Raw genomic sequence first — 7,557 nt, forward strand, 5'->3', positions numbered from 1 at the left:
CTTTACACATGTAGATGCAGATGGCCGTGTCTGCATCGTGTGTATGAACATGTGTGTGGTTGTGGGCAATTCTTACATGAAGCCCAAGGAAGCTTTACTCAACTTTGGTGAGGAACTGAGGAATTATTCAACATCCCAGTTTCACTAGGGCTTCACCACATGAAGACCACTTGTTAACTTTCACTCTCCTTTAAAAAGTTCTCAGTCTAAACATTGTTCTTTATCTGATCTCTGGTATCTCAGTTCCCTCTCTCTCACCATCTTCTCATCTATCTCCACACCACCCTCGTGTCTCTCTACCCGGCCCTTTCATGACCTCTACACCTTCATTGTCCATAATTTCTCTGCTGTTTTCTCTAACAGACTCTGCTATTGAATTCATTCACTCCATTCTCTCTTCCAGTTTTGGCTGTCTTGCTGCTGTCTCAGGCACAAAGTCCACCCCCCTAAACCCAATCTTGGTGCAACCCCAACATCTGATTCCTCCACTCCTCCCCAGTGCCTTCTGGCAAAAGTCCTAAGTACACAGAGACTTTCTCTGGGAGTAATTAATTCTCCGTCCTTGTTTACTTCTGTCATATTCCTTGCCAAACCACATTACTTTCCCTCCCTTATTGCTTCCCATGCATGTAACCCCCTTGCTCATTTATGACCATCAGCTCCCACCTAAAAACCTCTCCTCTGTCCTGAGGCCTCCTCCTTTTCTTCACAGGACCTGCCACTGCAACCTTATCACTTCCTGCCTTCTGTCTCTCCTTGTCCCAGCATTTCCCCCTCCCACATCTCCTCTTTAGTTTCTCACTCTCCTCTGGCTCTTTCCCCTCACAGTAGAAGCATGGGTGGGTCCCATTATGCTAGGTTCTGTACAAATGCATAATCAATGACAACCCCTGACTCACAGACCATTGCAATGCGTCATCTGGAATTGATGATATCTCTTCGCAGATCTCATCAATGCTGAATGCCTCCTTTCCCCTTGGCCAATGGTGACATTCAGCAAGGATATCCGGTGCTTAGCTGCATTCTCATTGAGAAGTTCACCTTCTGGAAGACATAGTTTATTCAGCCTCTAAAATCAGATTGGTAAGATCACAGCTCACAGACTGGCAACAAACCCAGAGGACTGGGTTCATTCATGGAGGTGGACATATGTTCACATAGGATTGGTGGTGCCAATGGCTCCTTCCAATTGACTGCCCAGGGAGATCTCTTCGTGCTGAGTTCTGTTCTGCTGATTTTGAACTTTGCAAGAATCCTTATCACAAGACCAAAAAAAAAGTTAGTTTCATTATTTTTATTTTAGTCATTATTACAATGTCCAAAATTACACTCAGCATGTTGCAGAAGAAATAGCCCCTTTCCCAAAGAGCTTACAGACTAAATACAGACATGGCTTATCAAATTGATGCAGGAGAAACAAAGAAAGTGGGGCGGATGATAGGCAGTCAAAGGTTGCTTAGAAATGAATTCCCACATCTCCCCAACAGACTAGGTGCACTTCATTTGGTGGTTATTCAGCACATTATACTAAGCTAAGTGATTTGATTTGTTGTAGTTTATATTTATCTGGTCACTTTTAAATAGAGAAGGGGAAGAGCAAGAGTGGAGAGGTAGATGTATGAATTATCTGCATAGAAATGCTAGAGCCGTGTGAATGAGTCAGGTGCTCCTAGAACAGGGTGTAGGGGGAGAGAAGAGGAGGGAGCTGTAGGCTAGGACAGTGAGGGCTCCTCTGTGGAAAATGGGGGAGTGGAGATGAACCCACAAAAAGGGAAGTTGAAGAAATGGCTGGAAATGCAGGAAGTTGCTCAAGACTCCTGAATCCCGAATCAGTATCATGAATGCCAAGAGAGAGCAAGATGTCAAGCTGGAGGGAATCATCAACAATGTCAAAATCAGCTGCGCTCAAGGAGGAGGATGGAGTAGAGGTTCTGAGATTGGCTCAGGAACATTTGGTCCCTTGGTGAGCAAGTTATGTGGAGTGAAGGGGGAGGAAGCTAAATGAAAGGTGATCCAAGATGGAGATGCAGGAGAGGACCGAGAGACAATGGTTATAAATGGCACAGCCTATGAATGTAGTGGTGAAGGGCAATGGGATGCTAGCTTAACAGGTAAGTGAAGGTCAAGGGAGAGCTTTTTGAAGATGACAGACTTTCTTTGTTTCTCCTGCATCAATTTGATAAGCCATGTCTGTATTTAGTCTGTAAGCTCTTTGGGAAAGGGGCTATTTCTTCTGCAACATGCTGAGTGTAATTTTGGACATTGTAATAATGACTAAAATAAAAATAATGAAACTAACATTTTTTTTGGTCTTGTGATAAGGATTCTTGCAAAGTTCAAAATCAGCAGAACAGAACTCAGCACGAAGAGATCTCCCTGGGCAGTCAATTGGAAGGAGCCATTGGCACCACCAATCCTATGTGAACATATGTCCACCTTCATGAATGAACCCAGTCCTCTGGGTTTGTTGCCAGTCTGTGAGCTGTGATCTTACCAATCTGATTTTAGAGGCTGAATAAACTATGTCTTCCAGAAGGTGAACTTCTCAATGAGCATGCAGCTAAGCACCGGATATCCTTGCTGAATGTCACCATTGGCCAAGGGGAAAGGAGGCATTCAGCATTGATGAGATCTGCGAAGAGATATCATCAATTCCAGATGACGCATTGCAATGGTCGTGAGTCAGCGGTTGTCATTGATTATGCATTTGTACAGAACCTAGCATAATGGGACCCACCCTGGTTGTGGGGTTGAGGGGATAACGCCATAGAAATGTGAAATAATCCTAACAATAGCATTTGTGGTGTCACAGTGGGAATGATTAGGCATGGGCGTGGGGGGAAATAAATATTTTAACATTTACAAGGGTTCTTATACTTTTCTTCGCTCATTGTTCCCACATTAGATGTAGTCACCACTAAAAGGGTGCAAATTGGCATACTCTCAGGTTGGCTAGGATAATGTTCCTTTAACAAGAGTCAACCAATCAAAGTTTTGGGGTGGCCTTTTCAAAGTTCTGAGGTCACCACTACTTAAGCTTCCCTTTTGTGGTTCATGTCACCCGAGCAACTTGATATATTCATTTCCTTGTAATTTACAGATAGAGATCTAAATTTAAACACTGTGAATAAGGTATTTGGGTAAGCCCTTTCTTGTAGTGTACTGGCTGTAAGCAAGGCAAGAATTTACCCAAACCACTGAGGCTATCACTCTCCTGTGTAGTGGCTATTAAATGACACCCACTTCCATCTCAGACAAACTTTAAATAAATAACCAGCCTAATTATTGCATACAAACCTCCTAATGGCTAGATCAGTGATGCTCAGACCTCAGTGGTTCAGGAGGCAAATTAGTGACCAACATTACCCAAAAAAGCCACAATAGTGGGAATTCATTATTTTATATATATGTTATATATATAATTCTTACAGCAAAATGACTGACCAAGTATTATTATTTTTATCAACTACAATTGATTAATAACATAGTAAAAGCATCCTGACTGGTTAATAATGATATCACACAACGTTTTAATATCATGTGCTACAAAAGAGCCACGGGAGTCACATTAAAGAGCCACTTGTGGCTCGCGAGCCTGTCTGAGTATCACTGGACTAGATGATCACAGAGGTCCTTTCTGACCTTATAATGTAGGAGAGCACCTCTCTCATCTTTCCTCCACCGAACTGTGGGACTGATTTGCCGCTCTCTTATACTGGTGTAAATCAGGCATGATGCCATTGTTAAACTGGTATGAGGTGAGAAAAAGGACCTTGCACGTGATCCCTCCTTTCCAATAATACAGGTAAACTTAAGCCCAAATGCACAAGTAGGGAGTGGAAACATGCACAGGCTGGTGTAGCATCTCCACTGCATGCTCCTCCTACTTGTGAGCTCACAGAAGTTCCTCTGCAGAGCTACCACAATGTTGGGGAGCTGCAGCTGGATGGTTAGGAGGGAAGCAGCCACCTTACACATGTTCCCTTGGGGGACAGAGCAAACCTCTGTGATAGAGCTGGTCAAAAATGTTCAGTCAGAACAGGCCTTCATTTGGAAAGTATTTGGTGGGTTTGGGTTTTTTTAAATAACAAACAAAAAGAAAATCTGTAAAAATCTGTCTTTTCTTTTCCACAACCAGCTCAATTCTGGCAACAAAGCTACTGAGCTTTGTGTTTCTGGGGCAACCATTACTGTCCCCATACAGCCACCACCACTGCAGTGGGGTAGCCAAGTAGTCATCGGGAGGGGAAGCCACTGGCAGAGACTGTCAACAATTCTGCAGGTTTGGTTGAAATTCTCAGGATTTCACAAAGTAGCCATGACCTTTCCTAGCTCTAGAAGGTTCTCATCCCCGCATTAAACAGGGGATGATGCAACAGCCACGCTGCATTTAAAAACACACCATATTTTTGAAGTCTCTCTCTCTCACTCTCTACCCCTCCCGTGGGTTTTTCCATGGGAGGGGACAATCATGAAGAGTGATGAAGCTCTTGGTCATGCATGAAAAGAGGAAATGAAAATGACTTATTGGAGGTGCAGCTAGTCCTGACCCAGAACTTTGGTTTCTGAGGATATAAAGCTGCGAGCTGTATGAAAAGCTGAAACTGAAGTAAAGTGAAGAAGACAGAGAAATTTGATCTTATCTCATTCTATCTACACTATCATTAGAAACTGGAAATGCTAATCCTCCACTTGTGGAGGAAAGAATTGATTCAGTCATCTCATTGAGAAAAAACAATCAGTGCGTTAGAGAAGCCTGAAGTATCCTACATATTTGGTTTCTGTGGCAATTCCAAGCCTGGATGGTTTGCAAGGTCCTGCTGAACATTTTTATGGGTTAGAAAATGAGAATCATAACCAGCAGGCCCCGAGAACTTATTACTAATAATTGCTGGTATTCTGGTAGTGCCTAGAGGCGCCTATCAAAATCTGTGCCCTTCTGCACTAGGCCTGTACAATTACATAGTAAAAACCAACCTCTACCCTGGAAAGCTTACAAGCTAAATAGACAACACAGAAATAGGATGGGAGACGAACCCACAGAGAGATGATATGGCTGGCCCAATTTCACACAGCAGGTCAGTGGCTAAGTTAGGACTAGGTCTCCTGAGTCACTCACCATTGCCTTAACTGCTGGAGCATTCTCCCTCTTCTTGCAGATCCTGCATGGGGGAATAGTGCTTGGCCATCTGATGGGAGATGGAGGGCATAAATACCAGAAGGAACTAAGACCTAGAGTAAAGGTTGGCTTTTGCTTAGATGACTTGACATGCCAGGGGGCACTTTCAAAAACAGGAGCAGAGGACAGAGCCATACACAAAACTGCCCAGTCCCCATTAATATGGGTAGGAGTTGAGCAGCGAGACTAAAGATAGCATACAACCCAAGTTCCAACTTGGGTGCCTAAACAAGTGGCCTGCATTCAGAAGCACAGAGCACCCACAACTCTAATAGAAGTTAATGGGAGATGTTGAAGTTTGGCATCTCTGACAAACAGGCCATTCCTTTAGCTGTCTCATTTTAGGCACCCAGATTTGAAAAGTTGGCCTCAATTAATAAAGTGCAAAGGAGCAATCTTTTATGAGCAGTGATGTTTTGCGTCATTGCTTATGGTAAAGACAGCGGTGAAATACATGTGTGAACAATGTAAGTATTGCATATGAAAGTCTCCATAGAAAGGGTTAAACAAAGGGAGTTTTACCCAAAGGACTCCCATAAGGATTTGCTACAGCAATCACACCTGGACTGAGGGGACTGCCGAAAAGAGACACCGACAGTCAGAAAGGAAGTTGTTTCCCAGCTACAGGATGGGACACAGATGTAAAATCCGGGGTTTCCGCAAATGAAATTGTCTTGGTATTTTTGTCATCTCTGCTCAAGGGACAGGACTGTGCATATTTTGTGAATAAAGATAGAACAAGCAATGATACTGTGAGTCTGTGAAACTAATTTCAGCTGACCTACTGTAAAGCTCCAAAATCTGCTATCACCTGGCAAACAGACAACATCATAAAAGAGCTGGCAGGAGTTTTCTTTTGACATGACTAGGCACATAGTCTAGTCATGTTGTGCAATTGATGCTAGAGAATAAAAATGTATTTGCAAAAAGATGCTCTGTGTTTCATCACAATTCTGTCCAGATATGTAATCTAAGCATATAAACCAATAGAGTAAGTGACAAGAACTCAGACCCTCAGCTGTGGCTGAAGTATGCACAGTGCATGGGCATTTGTGCAAACTTGGCTTTATTACTCCTCCAATCCCAAGCCATCTGTGTGTTGGGCTGATCCCCTACCCTAGCTTAGAGCAGCCTAAAGGCTGCTCTCAGTTACACCAGCTTCTAAGTGGCTTAAGAGGCCTATATAGCAGCCAGTAACTATAGGGTTCATAAGATCCAGGTACATAAGGAAAACTTGGCCAAGTCTCTTTTCACCTGGTCAAACTCCATATGCTTTATGGCACTGGAAGATTCCTCCAGCACTGGGGTGATCCTCCCATGGTTGCTTACAGGGGTGCTGGAACAAAGGGTGGGGGAGGGTGCGGCAGCACCCCCTGGCTTGCAGTGCTTTCCATCATATATACAAGGTTTACAGTTGATTCAATGGCTCTCAGCACCCCCACTATGCAAATTGTTCCAACCCCCCTGGAACCTACACCAGCTTTAGGCTCACAAATTGCCAGAAGTGAAGTGAAAAGCAGTGGCACCACACACAGGATCAGAGCCAAGATTTCTTACCTGTTTCTGGACTCACATATGATTTGTCTACTTGATTATTAAAAACAGGTGCCAACTTGCCATGTAATCATTTAAATCCTACATCAGAGTGTTTTTCAGATATTCAGATGTTTAGCCTATGGGGCACATCAAGGAATTTCTATTTTAAGATGCTATGTTACTTCCTTCTTGAATGTCACTTCAGAGAACCTAAGCCGCTGGTTTTCTGTATTTACACACTTGGGGCCAATTTCTACCCTCGCTTACACATATGCAACCCCAGGAAAGTCTGTGGAGCTGCACATGTGTAAATGATCTATTCATCCCTTTGTAATTTAAAGGTATTTTAACCTTCAGTCTGAACACCTTTAAAATCTAAATCTCTTTTAGCTTGTTACTATGCTGCCTGATAATTCCCCAACAGCCAGCATGTAAAAAAGGGTATTGAAATTACATTTTTCCTGGATCCAATCTATCTAAATGCCACTGACCACAACAGCATCTAAAATTAAACAAACAACCTCTTTTAAAAGTTAGTCCTTAATAAATATGAAATGGAAATCTTCTATAAACTTCATACAAAGATGATAAGATAATTAATTCTTCTGAAAATACCATAGTGATCACAAATCCCACGCCAAGCCCAGCTAAAATTGACACAAATGGCATAAAATTGTTTCTGAGAAAAAAATAAAAATTGATTTGTCCTATTTTTAAAAAAAGGTTATTCTTATTAAAAAGGAACCACATATTTATGGTATCTCTAGGGTCTAGAAGGAGACAATGATCTACAGCCCCATGACTGAAAGCTTTACTTTTTCCTCAAAGCTCTCTGATCAGAA

This window comes from Mauremys reevesii, linkage group 2, assembly GCF_016161935.1.
Source record: "Mauremys reevesii isolate NIE-2019 linkage group 2, ASM1616193v1, whole genome shotgun sequence".
NCBI classification, from domain to species: Eukaryota; Metazoa; Chordata; order Testudines; family Geoemydidae; genus Mauremys; species Mauremys reevesii.